The 20,233-nt window shown below is 41.2% G+C and overlaps 1 protein-coding gene across 3 annotated transcripts in view; it reads right to left on the bottom strand.

Moving 5' to 3' along the window:
- Positions 1-20,233, bottom strand: part of atrnl1a (attractin-like 1a) — a 250,037-nt gene that overhangs the window by 44,213 nt on the left and 185,591 nt on the right. The window lies entirely within an intron of this gene.

The raw sequence follows: 20,233 nt of genomic DNA on the forward strand, positions 1-20,233 counted from the left end.
CCCCCCCCCCCCCCCCCCCCCCCCCCCTTTCCACTGTGAAAGTGCCCGGTCTAAACGTCAAAAACACCAGGGGCACAGATTGTGAAAATAATAAAAAGGTTTGCACTAAACCCCGTCCCCTCCCCAAAACATCTTATCGGAGACTAGGTTTAGGTTAGAGAAAGATCATGGACCAAAAAACAAAAAAAACAAAAAAAAAGGTTGACTGTTGGTAAGACACGGGAGTTAAACAACAGTCTCTGGTGTCAAGGCAACACTTGGTACAGCGGACGATCCAACCGTTCCCTGAGAGGTTTATAATAACATTATTTAACATAATACTTCTGACTTTGCTTCTCAAAGAAAGCATGAAAAAATTACTAAGCATAAACAAAGGTTTCAAGCATTTGAATGCTTTCATCACTCTGAGGAGTAGGCTACAGTCTCTAGTTCACTAACTGCTTTGACATTTTTTTAGCGAAAAGCATGGAAGTCCAATAAAGAAACAAAGTGACACACATAATGTGTTCACTTCTTACAGTTTTTACAGTTGGTACATCATTTAAATACAGTTCAGAAAGTTTTTCTTTATTCATTTATTATTATTTGTTTTTTTTCCTAGTTGACTACAACACCTTTGGTACATAGACGGCTGTATACGTAACTTAACTGTATTGTTGAGTGTTTTGTGTGAGTGCATCTATGTGTGAGTTTGTGTCATACGAGGGGTTTCTCTCAGCTCTGTCTGCCCCTGTGTTATTAAAAATAAGACACACTGGTCAAGGGTTAAGTGTGTGTGTGTGTGTGTGTGTGTGTTGCGTGTGTGCCTAATAAATCAGTCTAGACAGAGGAATTATGTTGGGACATAAAAAGGAGTAATTTTCAGCACTGTGTTAAGTTTTAGAGTCCAGGGAATATGCCTGTGTGTATGTGTGTGTGTTATGTATTTTTATGTTCATCACCGTGCATGTATACATACAAACATACATACAAATGAGAATCCACATGCTCGGTTCAAACAGACCACTCGTTTGTGTGTTGATGCATGCTTTGCATGTTTAATGCCCCCCTTGAGAAGTCCTTGAGTGGGCAACAAGGACAAGGCAGCGTCCATCTTCTCTGTCTGCTTGTCCGGCTGTAAATCAGCCATAAAAAGGCTAATTAACTCTGCCTTGCTGTAAACAAGCAGCGCCAGACTTTTTGATAACAAAAGACGGGGGAGAGTGTGACAGAGCTATATGTGTCTACGTGGGAGATATAAGGGAGCAGTAATATTTTGTTTTCTAGTTTCAAGGATTTTAGCTGGGTGCCAGGAATTGAAACTGAAACAGAATAAGACAGAAAGTTAATAGATACAAAGCTGCTAGCATTTCCATGCTTTCACACCATATTGACGGTGTTTACCTAGCCTCGAGGGGAAGCATGACTTCCAAACATCCATCCATCCCGCCAGCCGTCTCAGCTGGACAGACAGACAGATAGAAAGACAGACGCATAAATAGCCAGGAGAAAAATGAGAGTGCTGCAACAATGAAGCCAATCACATGGCGAATTAGGCTTCACTGAACGCGGCTCGAACAAAGTAGCACCTGCGAACTCAAACTGCCAGTCCTGTTAGACGGATTGGAACTATCTGTGCTGTTGGCTGATTTTGGATGCACTACTGTGCAAATGGCGGGTTTCACAACACGACAAATGGCCCACTGCTACTGTGGCTGCAATTACCCTCCACACGAGCTCTGTGAGATACATACAGTATCATCACATCTGCAAACCTATGTACACAGTCAGTGTTTGTTTGTGTGCTGGTGCGAACAATGCAGCAGCATGTTTCCTGAGTTCTGTAGCATTAAATCGCTGTAAATATGTACACAAAACCCTTGGAATCAAGGTGGGATTTTGGACAGTTTGCTGCAACGGCATGTGTTTTCTTTTTCCAGACAATCTTTTTTTTTAATGACGCACACTCTGTGATGACATATGGACACTCTGGGCCGCATAATTTGTGTACTTTCTAGAACCTTGCTAGAAAACTTGCACTAGAACCTAGTTCCTTGTGAAACTACTGCAATTCACTTATACTGAAGCACTCACAACTTTTCCAGACTTCATTTGATTCCCAAACCCAACTGTCCCATTCTTGTCCTGCGTGTTACGTAACCATTTTTATAAACCCACCACAATCTCTCCCTAAACCTAACCGCGTCAAAAGTCATGACAACGGATCAAGTGGGTTTAGATCAAGTGGGTTCAGATCGGACGCTAAAGGAGATATTTTGCGTCACTTACAACGCCAATGGCACCTGACCAAGAGGCCGTATTTTACACAATGGGAGAGAGAATGTGTTGTTGGAGATACATACAAAATTAAATTAAATAAAAAAGAAAAACAAGAAGAAGTGGGAGGTAGATGCACATAGACAAACTTGAACAAATACACATAGAGAACACACCCGACTCACACAGCAGAATAATGCTGATGTGAACTTCCTAAACAACACATTTCTAATCCAACATTACTGCCCCCGTTTCCCTGTAGATGTAATGCAACATCAGCGCTCATGTTGCTCCAGTCCATCTGTAACCTAACTAGATGGTTTAATCAATGCCACCGAAGGCAGCGGGTTTAGGTCTGATTAATGTTTTAATCAGAGATAGGAGGGAAACAACCATTTCAGGACAGAGGTTATAACTCTTATAACTCCGACTGTTCACATCCACAGAGTGCCAGAGTTTTAACATGTTACACAGTATGCTTCACGAGAAGTGTTAAAACTACTGTCAGTGTTGAACACCACGCTAAGAAGAGCATCAACGCACGCTAAATAATCACAATGACGATGCCACTGAGAACAGATTTTCTTTAATCCCAATGCCTCCATTGGCCCTGACGGGACTGATGGCTACTGTATCTCCCGGCGTCCTACAACTCTGTTATTGTTATATATTTCCGTGTTTAAAGGGTGTCTGCTGGGTCAGTTGAATGTTAATGCAGATATGAAAAGGAGCAGATGAAAAGGGTGGCTGTGACATTACTTTTTACGGTTCAGCACCAAAAGTACAAAGGCAAAATATTCCTTTAATGTAAAATCCGGTCAAGCATTATGGGATTCCGCAAAACTAGTCTTCTTTACAGTGTCAGTAGAGCAGGACAGGGCTATATATCTGTTAGACATAACCAATTTGGTCTCAGCTTTTTGGAGGGAGTTGTTCAGGGGCACAAAAGGACTGTCCCTGGCTAACAAAGCCGGCTGTTCTGTTGAACCATTTGTACACAGCTAGAAAGTAATGCACTGTCATGTGTATGTATTTCATATGTACTGCTGTAGGAACCAACATTTCCTGTTGCAGTATGAGAATGCTATGGTTGCCAGAGGGAGGGCATCAGGGTGGAGGGGTGGGTCCTAAAACAGAGGGCTTTCACCCAGGAAACTGGCGTTTGTGTCCCGGGAGTACTACCAAAGGGGACCAGTGTTTTAACCCAAACCACAGTCTTGTTTTCTAACCTTAACCAGTCTTTTTGGGGCCAAAACACGTCGCCGCACAACTGTCGGCTAAACTCAACCGCAACAGCCTCTGAAAAGACCGTCACCCGATGGTGCTCTGTGATAGGGCTGCACAATATATTGCTTTTTATCGTCCTTGCAATCTGAACTGGCGCACTATACATAGAGTTTATGGCAAAAGGCTGAGACATATAGCAATAAACATGCTGAGATTTTTTGTTGTAAGTTCATAGAAAATATCAGTAGAAATTTGTCCAATAAAAGAATGTTTGAAATGGTTTCCTTTTGTCTGTTTTAAATTCAACAAACAGCCAAAATACTGAACTGAGTACAGTTTAATATTTAATATCATTATCGCAACAATAAGCATTAGCACATATCGCATATTTTCCTCATATCGTCCAGCCCTGCTCTGTTAATTCCAAAAAAATTTTATGCTTAAGTTTTTGTATTCTATCACACAAACCCATTCATGTGAATGCGTTGACAGGTTGAAAGGAACTTGCAGTATTTCCGGTAGCTCGTGTATCTCTGAAGCTCGGTGGAACCAGAATATCCACCGAGACAGAGGCAGCTATTCTGACGTGCAACCTACACGGCATGCTCGGGGTTGGAAGCTGTACGTTAATGAACACAAAAGCACCCCAAGATACATGAAGTCCTCTACTTATCACCAACATGCCCCCAACCCCAAACATGCTAAGGCACACTTCACAAAACAGTCAGTACAAAGAGACAAGAGATGCAAAGAGCATCTGCACAGTGTTGTTGTGACACCATGACAGCCATCTACACAAAATAACAAACACATACTTACTCATAAAACCATTATTGATCATTCATATTGTATTCAATTATTATTTCATTATGTGGCTTTTAAAGCTCAGTGCTGTGACTGAAGACTGATAGGATTTTCAGCTTTGCCTCTCGGCATACAATGTGATTTAAGCTATTGAAGGAAGAATTCATCATTTCAGGCGCAGTATCCACAGAGACACCGCTGGTTTGATACAATGCAGCTGCTTTACAAAGGACACACACGGGTGAACTCGTGGATTTACATCATAAAAACACTGGGAGAAAATATGCCACAAGTGTCTGTTTGTCTGAATGTGTGCACACAAACAGGTGTGAGCAGAGAGAAAGAGACAAACACTGGGAATCACACACACACACACACACACACACACACACACACACACACACACACACACACACACCTCGAATTTGTAAGCAAGTGAGGCCACAATCAGGAGGCGATAGCAAATCTAATTTCCTGCATGTTTGCCAAGTTTCCAGCGACATCTTTTTTCCTGGCTGAACGTGGCGAGGAGGATCTGAGCAGAGTAAACAAGGAACCAGATAGCCTCATCTGATAAAAAAAAACCACCACCACACCAGCTTCCAACACACCATCCACTGGAGTGGACAAAGCACTTGAGAGTCTTGTTCAGTGCTGGCTGCAAGACTAAACCTTTGGAGTGTAGTTCTGCTAAAACAAACACCACCGAAAAATCTGTCAATAGTCACGTAAGAGTCCACTCCTCCTACATAATCCCCTTCTCTGCAGTATGTTCCAAACAATCATGGCCACGCCAGTAAATTGCTAAGTACAACGGAGTTTTGGAACTACGTGGCGGTGTAAAAAAGGAAGTTGCAAAATAGAGGAATCAAAATGATTCCACGGGTCTTGCATATTCCACTGCTCACTAGTTGATTTGTATTGTCCAAACACTCTCTGGTCCTTCTCTATGACCCAATATGATGCTTCCATCACCTCTACATAGCTCCAATGCTTCAACAGAAGTAGCATATTAAAAATGTGTCGGCAAAGCGACAGTTGTTTGTAACATGCTGAACATATGGATGGTAGCGGAGAAGGCGATCGTGCCATCTGAATCCATTGTGACAGCTTTGAATCAAAGCTAACTAGAGCTGTGGCCCTCTATGATTTTCAAGGGATAGATTTTACTCTGGAATATGTTCATTATGGATCAAAACCACTTTGGTTGCAAATATTAGCTTCTTAAAGGCATGGTGCGGAGTAATTTCACCCTAGCAATTTAAAAGGGTCTTTGGAATTTCAGTAAACATCAAATCTGCATTAAAGTTTGTCATGAGTACGCCTACATGCATACCAATATTCCACTGTTATTGTCAATCTGACAATGTTCCAACATTAATACAGGTCAGGTAAACAGCATATTCCGATTAAAACAGGTGGGATATGCCGGCAATATTTCAGGTTTTAGAGGCATTCTTTGGATGCGTAAACAGCGCATTTGGAATATGCAATCATGGTTTTTAACGAATGCAAACCAATAACAGCCTGTCATGGTAGGAAAGAAAACACCAAAAATATAAAAGAACAAAGATGTTTTACAAAATGGTCCGCACTGAGGGAAAGTATGTTTGATTTGTAGTAAATGGGTAGAAACTTCCAAAACCACTGGTCCTTCATGGTCTTTGCAAAACAACAATAAGTGATTGTAGAGGTGCTGCTGGACTTAATAAGAGCTGAATTATCAAGATTAGAGAACCATCCCCAAAAACAGCTACAACAGCTCGAGGCAGCTCGGGAGAGCCGGACAACCAGATCGCAGCAGAATATCTCCGACACATCCTGGCATGGTGGGAGAATAAATCTCCATTGATTCAGAGAGCTAATTAGTGAGGGCCAGAGAGACAAAGCGAGACAGAAAAGGCTTATAGATCGTGTGGCTTGTAGCTGTTAACTCTGAACAAAGCAGACAGCCTCTTGTATTATGACCAATAAGTCCCATTCACAGCTAACTGCCTGGCATTACTGCTCACACTTCCACTGGCGAGAGAAACGGAGGGAGAAAAAAAACACACAGAGACAGAAATATTCCACATCAAATGGAAGAAATATAGGCCAAATCATTGGGGTTTGTAGGAAACTAGACTGTGAGTGTGATAGCCTGTAGATTAAAAAAAATATGTATTCTGAACATCTGAGGCGGACAGCTCTCTTTCCAACACTGCCAGAAAATATGTTTTTCTACCCTATCTGCTGAAGTAGAATCACAGCGTTGAAATATAATGAAAAACTACAACTGTATAAACAGAGCTCTTTTCCAACACACGTGACCAAACTAAAGTTAAGGTAAATAATACAGGTTTAAATGAAGGTTAAAATTACATTACATTTCTTCTCGCAGTCGAAACACAATGTGGGTGCATCTATATTCTAATTAAAGAGTCCGACTTTTTCAGGTGTTACTAAATACAATACTCACATGCAATATGTAAAGGGCAAGAATGTCTACAGTGACTAATTACTCCTCAGATGTACATAAGGCATGTAAGTACCATATTAGGATGGACTTTAAAATATCTGAAGCGGTCCTTCAGGCCTGTCACATCTAATAAAACACAAAGTCTGACACTGATGTACACAGAAACCTGTGAAAATAGAGAATTAAATTGTAGACGCACACCAATTTAGGTAGTTTTATTTAAAGTTATATGACTTGACCAGACTAAATATCCAACAGAAACAAAGATGGAGGTGGCCCAAGGCTTTACTGAAATGTCAAACCGGAAACAAATACAGGCTGAAGAAATGTCTCTCTCTCTCTCTCTCTCTCTCTCTCTCTCTCTCTCCCTGTCTGTCTGTCTAATCCTCTTTTCCTCAAATGTATTGGCCGCAGTGTTTAGCAGTGTGGTGACCTGGTCCACTAAATCACCAGCAGCTAACAGAGAGACATATAGAGAGAGACATAGAGAGACATAGAGAGACATAGAGAGACATAGAGAGAGAGAGAGAGAGAGAGAGAGAGAGAGAGAGAGAGAGAGACCAAGCTGGAAGGCACGAAAAGCGGGCGTTTTCAGGGGTCATCCATTAAATGCTATCACATTAGCCCTCATCATTGGCCTGCTCCAACAGCCATCACCCATTCTCCACAGGCCAACACACACACACACACACACACACACACACACACAGGAAGGCCGCTGAGAGTAACTAGGCTGTATGTGTTTGTATCCCCAGCTTGTTTGTCTTTCTTCACATCTGACAAAGGTCCAGCAGCTGGAGTTGATCTGCTGTACTGGCGCACATCTAACTCTCTAGTTCCTCTCACGAGTTTCACAAGTGGATTCAAACAGGATTCTTTTGGTTCCCACGAAGAACACAACATGTGTATGTAAAACGCACTGTACATACTTTAGTTGCAGCTTTAGTAATGCTTTTTATTTATCGGTATTTGATACTAAACAAGAGACTGATGACATTCAACAAAAGAAATCTCAAACATGGATATAATAGTTCTGTTTGGAAGTTCCGAGACAGAAGAATATCAAGAAAACCCATGCTCCAAATAAATAAAAAAACATAAGCAAATTTCACCAAATTTAAAAGACACGTGGAACGTACTGAAACAGAAGACAAGGCCTTATGGTTGGCACGCAGACAAGATGGCAGGCTGACTGAAAACTCTCCCCAAAACACAGATTATATCCCCAGATACAAGTGCTTTAACGCTGTAATATAATTGTTATACTGTGGAAGGGGACAAAACCAGCAAAGCTAAAAGTAAAAAGACAACCAGATCTGGAAAATATGAAGAAAAAAAAAAAAGCTGATAAGGATAACCTACAGTCTTTTCCCCCCATCTCTAAATCATAGAGACAGGAGGACAGGTTCAGATATTTCCAGGTCAGAGACTACTTCAATAAGGAAATCTGATCATTATATTTACCGATGCATATAAGGCTAAAGACAGTAAACACTTAATATCACAAATTTATAAAAGACTACAAAATTCCAAGAACCAAACGACCCTCCAGGTTAAGCAGACTTAGATTTTGTTGGAGGACCATAATAAGAAAGAGAACTTTATCCTAGATTACTTAAATAATACATCATAATAACTGGCCTTTAAAGATAAAAATGTGCCTGCCTCTCTGGTAATTTAACATAGGGGGGTGTATTCTTTTATTTTTCTCTTTTTAATCAACTTTAGCATGGGGGTGTAAACTTTCTCACGCCAATGTAGTGAGAAGAATACATATTTGTGTATGTCCTGAATGTATGATCATTCTGTGACATCAGGATCTTCTTATGTGTGTGTCCATGTGTCTGCTCTGCCAGGAGAGAAACTTATGGTGCTTATTACAGACTGAGCTCTTGAAATGGCGTATGTGTTAATAACGCCAATTCGTGTGCCATTATTGCCATGTTATCAAGACGCATAGTTGCTTTTTAGCATGTTTATCACAGCCGTTTGGCCTCCATTGACTTACATTACCCTGAGATTGCGTGCAAATTCGCCTTCACAGCCTGATTCACAAGATCTAAACAACCGTACATCCCTTTGACCACAGTATCCTTCTCTGTCCTGCGTGAGCGCTCACACACAGTCTATTGGTTTCCTTGGGAACAATGTTTATCCCGTCCATTTAGCCGTGTGTCCCATTAGCATCAATCTCCCATCTGTCCATGGGGCCCCTAGAGGGGCTCTGGTGTGTGTGTCTGATTGCACGAGTAACTGTTCTGGTTTTGATGTTGTGGGGAAATGTTGTGTGTGTGTGTGTGTGTGGTGTGTGTTACCTTATGGCCGCCTCCCCCTCCCTTCCACAAACTAATCAAATATCAGATTAACGTTGATCAACTCCCACTTGCATCAGCGATGCTGTGCATATTAATTATCTCTGACCTCTCTGGTTGGCTGGCTGGCAGCCGTCCTATCCACCAATTACACCCCAGCAGCTGACAGGCCAGCTGACTGCCACTTCCTGCCCTGTGTCCAATTAAATTGCGTCAACAAAGCGACCCCAGACGGGATAGGTCGGCTGAGCTTGGCCGACCCCGAGATCAAGGAGAGCGGCTCTGATTGGGTGTTTGTGCGTCGACAACCACACAGGCGAACCTTACCTTAATGAGATCATTACGTCCTCGTAATGTAGTAATGCGAGGAGATGTTTAATCATTGTGGGCCAAACTCACTGTCAAATATGATTTTATTCACTTTGAAACAACTTCATGGGGAATGATGCGAAAGAATGAATATGTTGACCTGATGTCGCAAGGGATAGTGCTTGAATACGTCCAATGGAATCCTTGCAGTGGTTGAAAAAAATGAATTAATGTTCCTCATGTAATGTACCATAAGAACTTTAGGCTTAATTTCGAACCCTTATTCACAACGTGAGAACATTTTTTACAACCATATGCACAAATCGCTATAAGCTGTCTAAATCTAAATATCTTTCTACGATTAATTTGTATACAGACAAACAGAACGGGACAAAAACTAGAAAAATAAGTAAGTGACTTCAATACAGACTGTAAGCATATATGTAAAACAATGTATTATACAGTAAATGTTTTTTCCTCCAAAATGACAAGTGACAGCACCAAAATTAAAAGATTAAGAAGCATTGTGGTGTTCCCTGTGTGATGATGTAAACTACACTATATATGTGTATAGGCCAAGTAATTGGTCCAGTGATGTTAGACTTATTGAGGTAATGAAGTAAGCTATAACACCTAATAAAAAACATTAGGCCTAAACATTAAGGTGTAACGCACACCATCCTTTATTAGAGAAGGACAAGCAACAAGAAAATGAAATCATGAATGTATAGGTCTCTGACCAGTCTGCTATTAATGTTATGTGGGAATATCGCTGCATTGTCCCACTGAATCTCTTGAGCGTCCCGTATAAACCTGAAGCAACACTGCCTGGACCAGGCTAGCCGCAAAAAATAAATCTCCACGGTTACTTGGCTGGGTTTAATTCAACCTACTTTCGTGCAACCAAGTAAAACCTAAATTCATTCAGGATAACTTGAACATTCTGGCTTGATCCTTTATCCTAGTTTCGTGCAATAGGCCTCTGCACTACTCAACACAACGAGGCCCCATCTCATTAACAATGGCCTCAGCTCGCCAATCTATATACAAATCATCAAGTGAGCTTGTGAGTGTGCGTGTAAACTAACACCGTGTTCTGTGCGTGATAGAGGAGTCAGCAACTTTAGCAGCCAGCATGCAGGCCTCATCTTGGGACCTTTTTAACAAGGAGCCGGTCAATCAATCTCTGATCAATAACTATCTAAAGCCCGCCAACACAGTGTGTGTGTGTGTGTGTGTGTGTGTGCGTGTGCGCGCCAGGCTGACTTATTCAGACATCTAGGCATAGAGCTGATCCTGTTGGGCCTCCTTTCAGTACAGTGTGCCAGCTGTGGAAATGAAAATACAGCGGCGTCTTTGGCTGAGCTGTCGGAGTCCAAGAGGGAAATCTGGCAGAGAGGTAGAAGTCAATAATGTTCGGATAAACAAATATTCTGAGAGAGGGAGAGGTAGAAAGTGCAAGTGCAAGAGAAAGAGAGAAAGAGAGAGAGAAGGGAGGAATCCAAGAGCAGAGTGAGGGAAGCCAACGGTTTTGCCAATAAACAAGCCAGCACAGCACTACTGCAGATTGCCACAGAGCTTAAGTACACAGGATAGAGGCATTAGAGAGCCGGCCCCGTCAGACCAATGCAACAAGAGCTGATCATGCAGCTCTGTAGGTGTGTGTGTGTGTGTGTGTGTGAGAGAGTGTATTGAATATGTTGTGTGTTTGTTACAGAGATGGACTGGGTTCATCTGCATTCACATTAAAGGGGTCAATATGCTGGTCTCAGTGATTTAGTCTGAAATCATTTATCTCTCATTCATTTGATTGTGTCCATTGAAATGTCACTCAAACTAAAATTTCCAGATTATTCCTAATCTGTTGAATGGGACTGAGGTCCAGTTCTTATACAACAAACTGGGACAACCATTTCCCTCTGGACCCAGCAGGGCATAGTCATGTCCTGACAGAAAAGGTAAGGTCTTGTAAGTTAAGTACGTACATTACATAGTCAGGTCAACGTTGACTTTAACGAACAGGGCACTTCTGGTTTCCCTCGAAACGTAAAAGTAGAAACTGAATTTTTAAAAGACATGGCTGTTGTGGAGTATAATTTGATTCTTAAATATTAAGATTGTTCTTAATTTGAACTAAGGGGCCTTGCCCAAAACCTGTAAAGCCGGCCCCAGACCAAGAGTACATATACTTTTGAATATATAGTGTATCGGTCAACATGGTCATGATAGGGGGAGTATGTACATTATTTTTCCATTAAATCGAGTCAAATAATGTTTCCAAAATTGTTTCGATGGTTTATCAACTCGTAACAGGGTTCGCTTTGGGGATCTCTGCCGCCTACAACGGCACTGCGCAAGTTAGCCACATCGGGTACCGGAGCCGGAGTTCCAACGAGACTAATGGGACAATTCATCTTTCAACCTGTAGGGGGACCAAAGAGGAAAAGTGCCTTGGTGTTGCTTAGCTTGTAGACATTAAAAAATTAACCAAAGTTAAAAAGGTCAAAGGTGACGCCAAATCCTCCAGCATTGAGCCTCCACAGGCAGCCGCTCAGCCCAGTGCATCATGGGAAATCTTTTGGCTCTTTGTATGGCACGGACAGAAAACATCACGACCAAAGTCATAAATCTTCTCTTAAAAACTGTTGGTTTTAAGTATGCTAAAAAAAGTATTAATTCCTGAAAAAAAAAATAGAACCAAAAATGAAAAAGGATAACATTAATTTGGGCGATCTTTTACATGATTTCTTTATTCTGTTATTTAATTTGCTGTGCATCATTATAAGTGTTTGAATTAGTTTGTTTGTTTACTTGTCTTTAAAAACATGGCAGCATTATTATTGAGAATCCCTCCTCAATGATCTCTCCAGGTGAAATAAAGGTTGAAAAAATGAAAGCATCTGAATGTGTCCTCATGTAAAACCTTTATGTTCAGTTCAGCAGTGTGTGTGCGTGTGTGTGTGTGTGTGTGTGAGAGTGTGAGTGCAGCAGCCTGTGATGTGTGTATTGTTGTAATTTGGTGTTTGCAGCTTTGAGTAGCGGCTCATTATCCCAGCAGATTCCCATCTTCCGTCCCTCAGGGCTGTTACAATCCCCAAATTATTGATTCGCTCCGCTCCCCAAAACAATGGATGGAGAATAAAACCTTGATGGAGTAGATTTCCAACCTGCCTGGTTTAGCTGCTCATAAAACTTGGTTAATGTCTGCGTAACCAGAGGTGTTTGTTCACGTTGGTCTTGCTCAGTTTTACTTTTCACATCTTTTGATCTCTACCTCTATCTCAGGTCACCGTGTAGTATTACTGTTTGGACTAATGTCTTCAAGGGACTGCACTGAGAATATGGAAAATACTGATGTCCTCGTACAGTGTAAGTAAAGTAGAATGTACAAATCTGTGTCATCCTATGAGTTAGGATGAAGGGGAGATTTTTTTTTTTTTGATGCAAATTGTGTCAACTATGTTTTGCCTTGACTTGCTCATTTTATGGTTTTTGGTTAGCGAACATGTGGATAGCACCGGTTCCTTTGTTTGGTTCCAGGTCGGTGAAGGTGCAGAGCGACCACATCAATACCAGCGTGACACAGGACGTCCTGCACAAACCTGCGATTTTAAAACAGCCAATAATCTACCTTCAATCGCAACCGCAGTTACATTTCCAAGTGAGCTCTCAGACATTTTTCATTTTTTGTTCACCTGACCCAGATTAGGAAATAGAAGCACACAAAACTGCCCCGTACAATATGCTGTACAATTGACAAATGCAGGCATACGACGTCTCATACAACATCGAACCAAAGAGAAAAGTACTGTACTGGTCTTTGAAAATTGAAAATCCACACTTAAAAAAACAACAACCTTTTCTTATGTTTTTGTCTCTTTTTTTTTTTTAAACACTTTTAGCACTTTTTTCAATGTTCAACACTACGTAACACTAACTTCTTAACTATAGTTTTACAGTTATTTTGGTAATTTATGGTCAACCAAACCTCTTTATTAGGAAAATATGCCTATTGTTTGAGTTAGAAAAGCGGAAATTAGGAATTATTTAGACAAAAATTAAAGGAATGGATGTTGATGGATAATCAGACTGGAATATGTCAACTTTTACTCAAGACTATTTCAAAAACACTATTCAAACAATTGAATAAGACACCCCTAAATTGAAATAAAAGTAGAGATTTGTACTTGCCAAAGAGCGTTGTGTGGAATCAATCATGTTATTTTGGGAAGTTAAAAAAAAACATTGATATAGGACACGCGAGGACAACATGAGGGTCAAAAAAGGATCACAAACCCCCAAGGGTAAGAAAAACCGTACCTTCCAGTTACAGGACTGTGACAAAGCTGTGTCTCTGATTACTTGACACATATTTGTACATAACGATAACTGAGTACCAAATGTCTCGTTTGACATCTGAGTGACATCTGAGTGACATCTGTAACATCTGTGACCAATCAATGGAACAAAGTCACCACAGCTGAAACCTCAACACACACAGACACACACACACACACACACACACACACACACACTATATTTTCAATATACAATATTTTCTGAGAACTGGGAGGTCGATGGATTGATTCTGAGCACACAAAATGTCTCCCTGGGTCTGAAGAGTCCTTCAATGACATTGAGACTGCGAGATGCAGAAAAGGGACGTGAAATAACACCATCACAGACAAGATTCAGAGGAGTCTAAAGGTAAAGTACCACAGACAAAACCACTGGAACAAGGCTTTACTCCTCTAAGAAAAACTTAGTGTGTGGGTGTGTGTGCACGCACATGTGTATTTCAAAAGCCAAACAGAGGTAAGGGCTCTCAGACTGGATGTTGCGAGCCAAAGTAGCTGGCAGAATAAAGGACAACAGTGAGAGAGAAGATGATAGATTTGTGCTGTGATAACGCAACGCTATTTCACATCACACGGAGTTCCAACGGGAAGAGTCTTTGCTGTTGCTCTTTTTAAGAGAAAGAGAAGACCAACGGGAGGAAGATAAAGGAATAGCACCAGACCCACACTTCTATATTTGACGGTGTGGAAATGGGGAAAAGAGGTGTTTGATGGGGGAAAAGAGGTGTTTGATGGGGGAAGAGAGGGGGAAGATAGGAAGGAAGGCAGCTAGGAGATGGAGACAGAGATGCGTATCCTGCCAGAACCTTGGATAAACAGAAACAGATAGGCGACTAAGTGTTGCCTGAAGACAAAACAGCTGGAAGAGAAATCAGAGAGGGAGCAGTGGGAAAGTTGGGGAGGAGAACAGCGTGAAGTGGTGCTGCAGATGACAAAAGAGAAACTGAAGGTGTTGGAGTTAACTTCCTCAGACTTTTTTGGGCAAAGCATTGTTTTATTAAATCATTTGATCCAACGACTAGTCATAGCTGGGGGCGTGGCCTGTGGTGGAGTCGCCGTGGGGGGAAACAATCCATTCCCCTAACCAGATAACATAGCATTAAGATAGATAGATAGATAGATAGATAGATATTGATCCCAAAAAATTGTAATTAGTGTTACAGCAGCAAAACAGCAGTCACAGAGCACATAGAGGCTATTAGGGTGTTTTAAGCCCCCAATGTCGCCTTCCAGGCAGCGCTAGGATTAGGCAATGGTTAGGGTTATAGTCTTGGGGTTAGGTGCCTTGAAGTTAAAGTTGGGGGCTTAAAGTGCCAGCAAGCATCTATTAGTTCACTTGCTGACCTGCGGGGGATATGGGACTTCCCTAAAGGATGAAAACACATTCATCTGACACTTTATGACCTTATCAAGTTGTTATGGCAGAAACATTAAATGTGCTTGGAGTTTAGTTTTAACAACTTAAAATATGCTTATTTCCTTTCCCTCTATAAACATGTAGATGACAAGCTAAAATGTTTATGATCAAAAAACAACACACTGGCCCCTTAAAGGAGAACAAGCAGATCTCTGTGCTGAGGAGAGGAATAAAAAGACAGATTTTATGCTGCAGAGCAACTTTTCAGCTCCTTTGTTCCAAACCATTAATAAACACAGCGCTAATGCACTTCCATTCATCTTACCCAAAGCCTGATGTAAACTAATATCAAACCCATTGTTAAACTCCCTCTTCTACACCTCACCATTCCAGCCTCAAAAATAACTCATTTTCTCACATTATGCTCCTTTCTGTTTGGATCAAAGCCTTTTATTTTTAACAGATCAAAGTGAGGTATATTAGACAAAAAGAACGCGTCCTTTTAGATGTTTTTTTAAGTGTAATTCCAGTTATTGAGTCAATATAACAGTCTACATCAACAACATTCCACTCCCGGTGCCAGATTTCACTGAGTTTGGCTGGATGTCCATTACCTTCCTCTTTCTTTGTGTTGGTGTGTAAACGCTAGACTATCTGTCCAATCGGAGGTTTCTGTTACTCGACTAAAACAACTTTGGAACGTACACATGTTCCACCAAAACAAGGTCCTTCCCGATGTTATTTTTGCAGAGGCACCGTGGCTCCGCCTGGTGCTTAGCACCGCCCGAGACGATTGTGATTGGTTTAAAGAAATGCCAATAAACCAGAACACATTTTTCTCCCAATCCCAGAATGCTGTGTGGACTAACCAGACCCTCCTCCGCAGCGCTGTGGAGGAGGGTCTGGTCATCTGCTGCTACTATGAGACTTGATGCAAGGTGGCCAGCCATGACAGCACTCAGCAGAAAAACTACAGCAGCGGTCATGTGATCACACACTTACTGTAACATGAACTGCAGGATGATTTTGTTTTTCCCCGAATATAACACTACTAGAACTAACCTCTTGTTGTCATCCTGTTGATAGGAGTGTCCAGTCAGAAAATGCTAAAGTGGGTCATTTTGGACAGACTGTGAGGTATTTTTTCTTTCTTTCATCCACTCTCCACGGGATAACAATAACTGCACTTTATCTATCCGAATACATTTTAAATTATAGGAACATTATTAACAAAATAATCAGAGTGAAGCTCAGATTTGACCCTTTATTGGTCAAATACTCTGTAGTTTCCCCTTTTTTATTATTCCAACAAATCTCAGCAGCTCTTTTGTTTATTTGAAACATTATTTGTACGCTGTATTTTTGAGGGGAATACGTTCGGAAGTGTCTCCACCCCCATAAGAACCCCACATGTCTTCTCTGTTCTGTTCTCATGCAGCTATTTCAGGAATATTTGTGGACTGCATTGACAAAAACTGTATTTTATCTGCAAAAAATAAGTGAGTGACAAATCTGTAATTAGTTAATTTGTGAGCGATACCAGAGCCCACAAAAACATTGTGTCTAATTATGTGGGTGTGATTGGCTTGCAGACCATGTCTAAATGTCCTATGGTCGAACTATCTTATTGGCTGTTTAATTAGCTGAGTGAAAGAGACAATCAGCCTTCAGGTCTTATTGGCGTTCTGAGTCAAAAAGCACCGTCATATCTGCCTTAGAGAAAGTAACCCGAGAATCACAGCGGCCTTCCCTTGTGATTGGGAAGAAAAAAAAAGCAAACGCCACAGGAAGAACAAGTTTTCCCCGTGATTGTGTAATTAATTGATGAGGAGCAGTTGTCCTTCCGCGTGATTGGGCAATTGACTCAGGAAGAGGATATTTGCTCTTGGTTGTGATTGGCCCTGGAAGAGTGGGTCCTCTTGAGAAGTCGCTGAGTGTCACTCCAGACAGATAATAGCAGATGTCAATACTCCACTCAGCTGCAATCACCTTCCTCCTCCTCTGTGTTCCTGACTGTTACATGTGCACAGATACAGTCCAATGTCTCCACTCAGTCCAGCCAACCAGAGGGGCCTATGCAATGGAACCTCTGCAGCAATGCAACAAGGCCAAAAAGTCATTTGTCAGTATATAACTTGTATAATGGAGTGGAGCCAAGCAAACCCTTTAATAATCAATTTTAGCAAACATGATGATATTGGAAAGAAATGGTTTATTCTATGTACTCCCTCACAGTAGAATAAGCCACTAACCTATATAAAGGCCCAGTCAAGCAAAAGAAAGAAAATACCGTCATATACCGTGAAACCGCCAATACAAATGTTTGTTCATACAGCCCAGAACTACCTCTTACTGTGTTATAGCATTTAGCTTGTGATAAACCCACCTTCTTACCCCCTTAGGCAGCGTGAATGAGTAGACAAATAGATCCTTCCAGAACACACAGAAACCTCACACATCCTGACCAGATACGCTACGGGCCAGTTACTCCCCTCAGCCTCCTCCACCGCTGTTTACCACCTGGCTGCTGTCTGTCTGGCCGTCTGGGAGGGGGAGGGGGAGGGGGAGGGGACGGCCGTCACAGCTCGCCACCCACCGTAGCCCGTTACAAGACACATAATGGCGCATGGGTCACGGACCACGCCTCTTCAGTCTCACAAAGAAACAGGAACCACGCAGGAACATAACCCTCTACCACACACGTACAGTAGACACACACACACCCACACCCACACACACACACGGTCCAGTGCACACAACCCTAAAGCGTCTTTAGCTAATGGATGGGGTGGCATGGTGACCATGGTAGAGTCACTGAGCTCCGAGATGTGATGGGATGAGGTCACAGGGTTTACCATTAAAGAGCTGGGGGGTCCGATGTGGTTGGGTGACCAGTGGCTGAGGGTTTCATTTACATTCCTGCTTCTTAAGTAGAAGAATATCTTTAATAGAAGGGGCTTTTCAAAGAATGTGTCTCGACTTGGGGGGTGCGCGTTAGTCTCTCATTGCCAGACCTTCCTCCACAGGGTCGTGGAGGAGGGTCTGGATAGTTCACACAGCATTCTGGGATGGGAAAAAAGAAAAAAGGTGCTCTGGTTTATTGGCATTACTTTAGACCAATCACAATCGTGATGTTTATATCCTGGGAGTCAGTGAGGATTTTTAGTTTTTGCTGTTATTTTCCCTCTTTTTTCTTATACGTCTAATTTGCAAATTGGAAAACAATTAAAAATGTATTTAAATAAAATAAAAAAAATGACCCAGACTTCCTCCCTTTGTGTGATTTTCCCGCCATTGTGATTGACTACCCCGCCCCTGATTGGTTTCACCCGTTTTCCCCTACATCATGAATAAATAGCCCTCGTGTCCCTTTGTCTTGTGCCAGTTTGTCTCGTGCAGTCTGTCTCACAGCGTTGTCCCGTGTTCCAGCCATGTGTTCATGCAACCCGTTCCCACTCTGAACACGTAAAATACGGACCAGCGGCAGTCCGCGTCTGATGCAACGGAAAAAATCTAGACATCAGCCGCATCTAGATGAGGTTTAGTGACTTGTATGTAAGGGGAAAATAATTTGTATCTATTTTTTGTCCAATTATTCAACACTTTTCATGCTTTTTTTTTCCAATGTTTGTCGCTGTTTTGATGATTTCAACACTAAGTTACACTATCTAATTAACATTAGTTTTACAGTTATTTGGGGGAATGTATGTTCAATAAACCTTATTTCATTTATAATGTTTGAGTTAGAAAAGCAGAAATTAGGAATTTTTTAAACTAAAATTAAAGGAATGGATGTTGATAGATAATCACAGACTGGAATATGTCAATTTTTACTCAATACTATTTCAAAACACTTCAATTGTTTTTTTTCAAATGCTTTAAATTGAAAAAGACGACCCAAAATTAATGAAAATAGAGATTTGTACTTGCCAAAGAGCGTGGAGTCAATCATGTTATTTTGGGGAATAACAATTCTCAAATTTAAATTACAAATTAAAAAGAACATTGATATAGGAAAATGGGTCAATTTGACCAAGGACAACAGCGTCAAAAGGGAAACCAACAGTCCTGAGCAGCCGCTTTTAGGTAAAGCGTGTTATATGACGCTAAAGGAGACTTTTAGCATCAATACTGACAACAAAGGCACCTGACCAGACGTTGGGAGTGAGACTGTGTTGGTTGATGATGATCAGGTTTTTGTTTGCAATTTTGCAATCCTCCAAGTGAGCGTTTTTCTTTGGTTTCGAACTTTGATTCTCATTGTGAGAGTTGTTTTGTTTAGTTTGAACTCTATTCAGTGAACTCCTCTTGTTTGTGAGTTGTGCATTTTGAGTCGGCCAGACACTTCACCAATAAGAAAGTCTGTCTTCCTAAATACTACATTTAACTAACGTTGCTCCAAAGCAAATTTACTGGTTAATAAATAATGTAAATAACACATGTTCCTTGTTTTGTTGTACTAAATTACCGTCCATTCACATTTAAAAACTACAGCTGACACATCTTACAATACATTTTTCAGCGAAGATGGAGCTAGTCTTCCTGTATTATCTTCCATCATTCAAAAGAGAAATGACTAAGTAAGAGTCCATGTCAAACTTTTAAAAGCTGGATATCTCATTTTGCAAAGTCTTCACATTCATTTCATAATAATAATAACAGTGTCAAACTTTTGAATAACCTTTTGGATATTAAATTCCATCATTTCTGCATGGCAGCTTGGATCCTGAAAGCCCTGATGGCTAAAATGTTAATAAGCGAGCTAATAAAAGGAAAGGAAGAGTATTTAGGCTGTCATGGCTGGCTTCTCAGCTGCAGGGGCTCTGTTGTTTGTTTTGAAGCACTAATAATGGCGGTGCAGACTTATAATTATGAACTTAGTGAGGTGAGGAAATTACTTGAGATGAATAGACAGCAGGGGACCAGATTGTTGGAAGGCACACATCAGAGTCTGTTCCTGACTCACTCCGATGACGGGACGTGGAAATGAATATGCCTCGTTCCAAAAAAAAAACATGTTCATCATTCACGAAAAGTTACATCCCTTGCAGAATACATGCTCATATACTGTAGTAGAAAAGCACAGAGAGAGGAATATCCGCCTGAAACTTTGATTTTCCTTTTCTTCCGTTATGTAGTGTGATAGTGTTCT

The sequence above is a fragment of the Etheostoma cragini genome, chromosome 17 (genome assembly GCF_013103735.1).
Source record: "Etheostoma cragini isolate CJK2018 chromosome 17, CSU_Ecrag_1.0, whole genome shotgun sequence".
NCBI lineage: Eukaryota > Metazoa > Chordata > Actinopteri > Perciformes > Percidae > Etheostoma > Etheostoma cragini.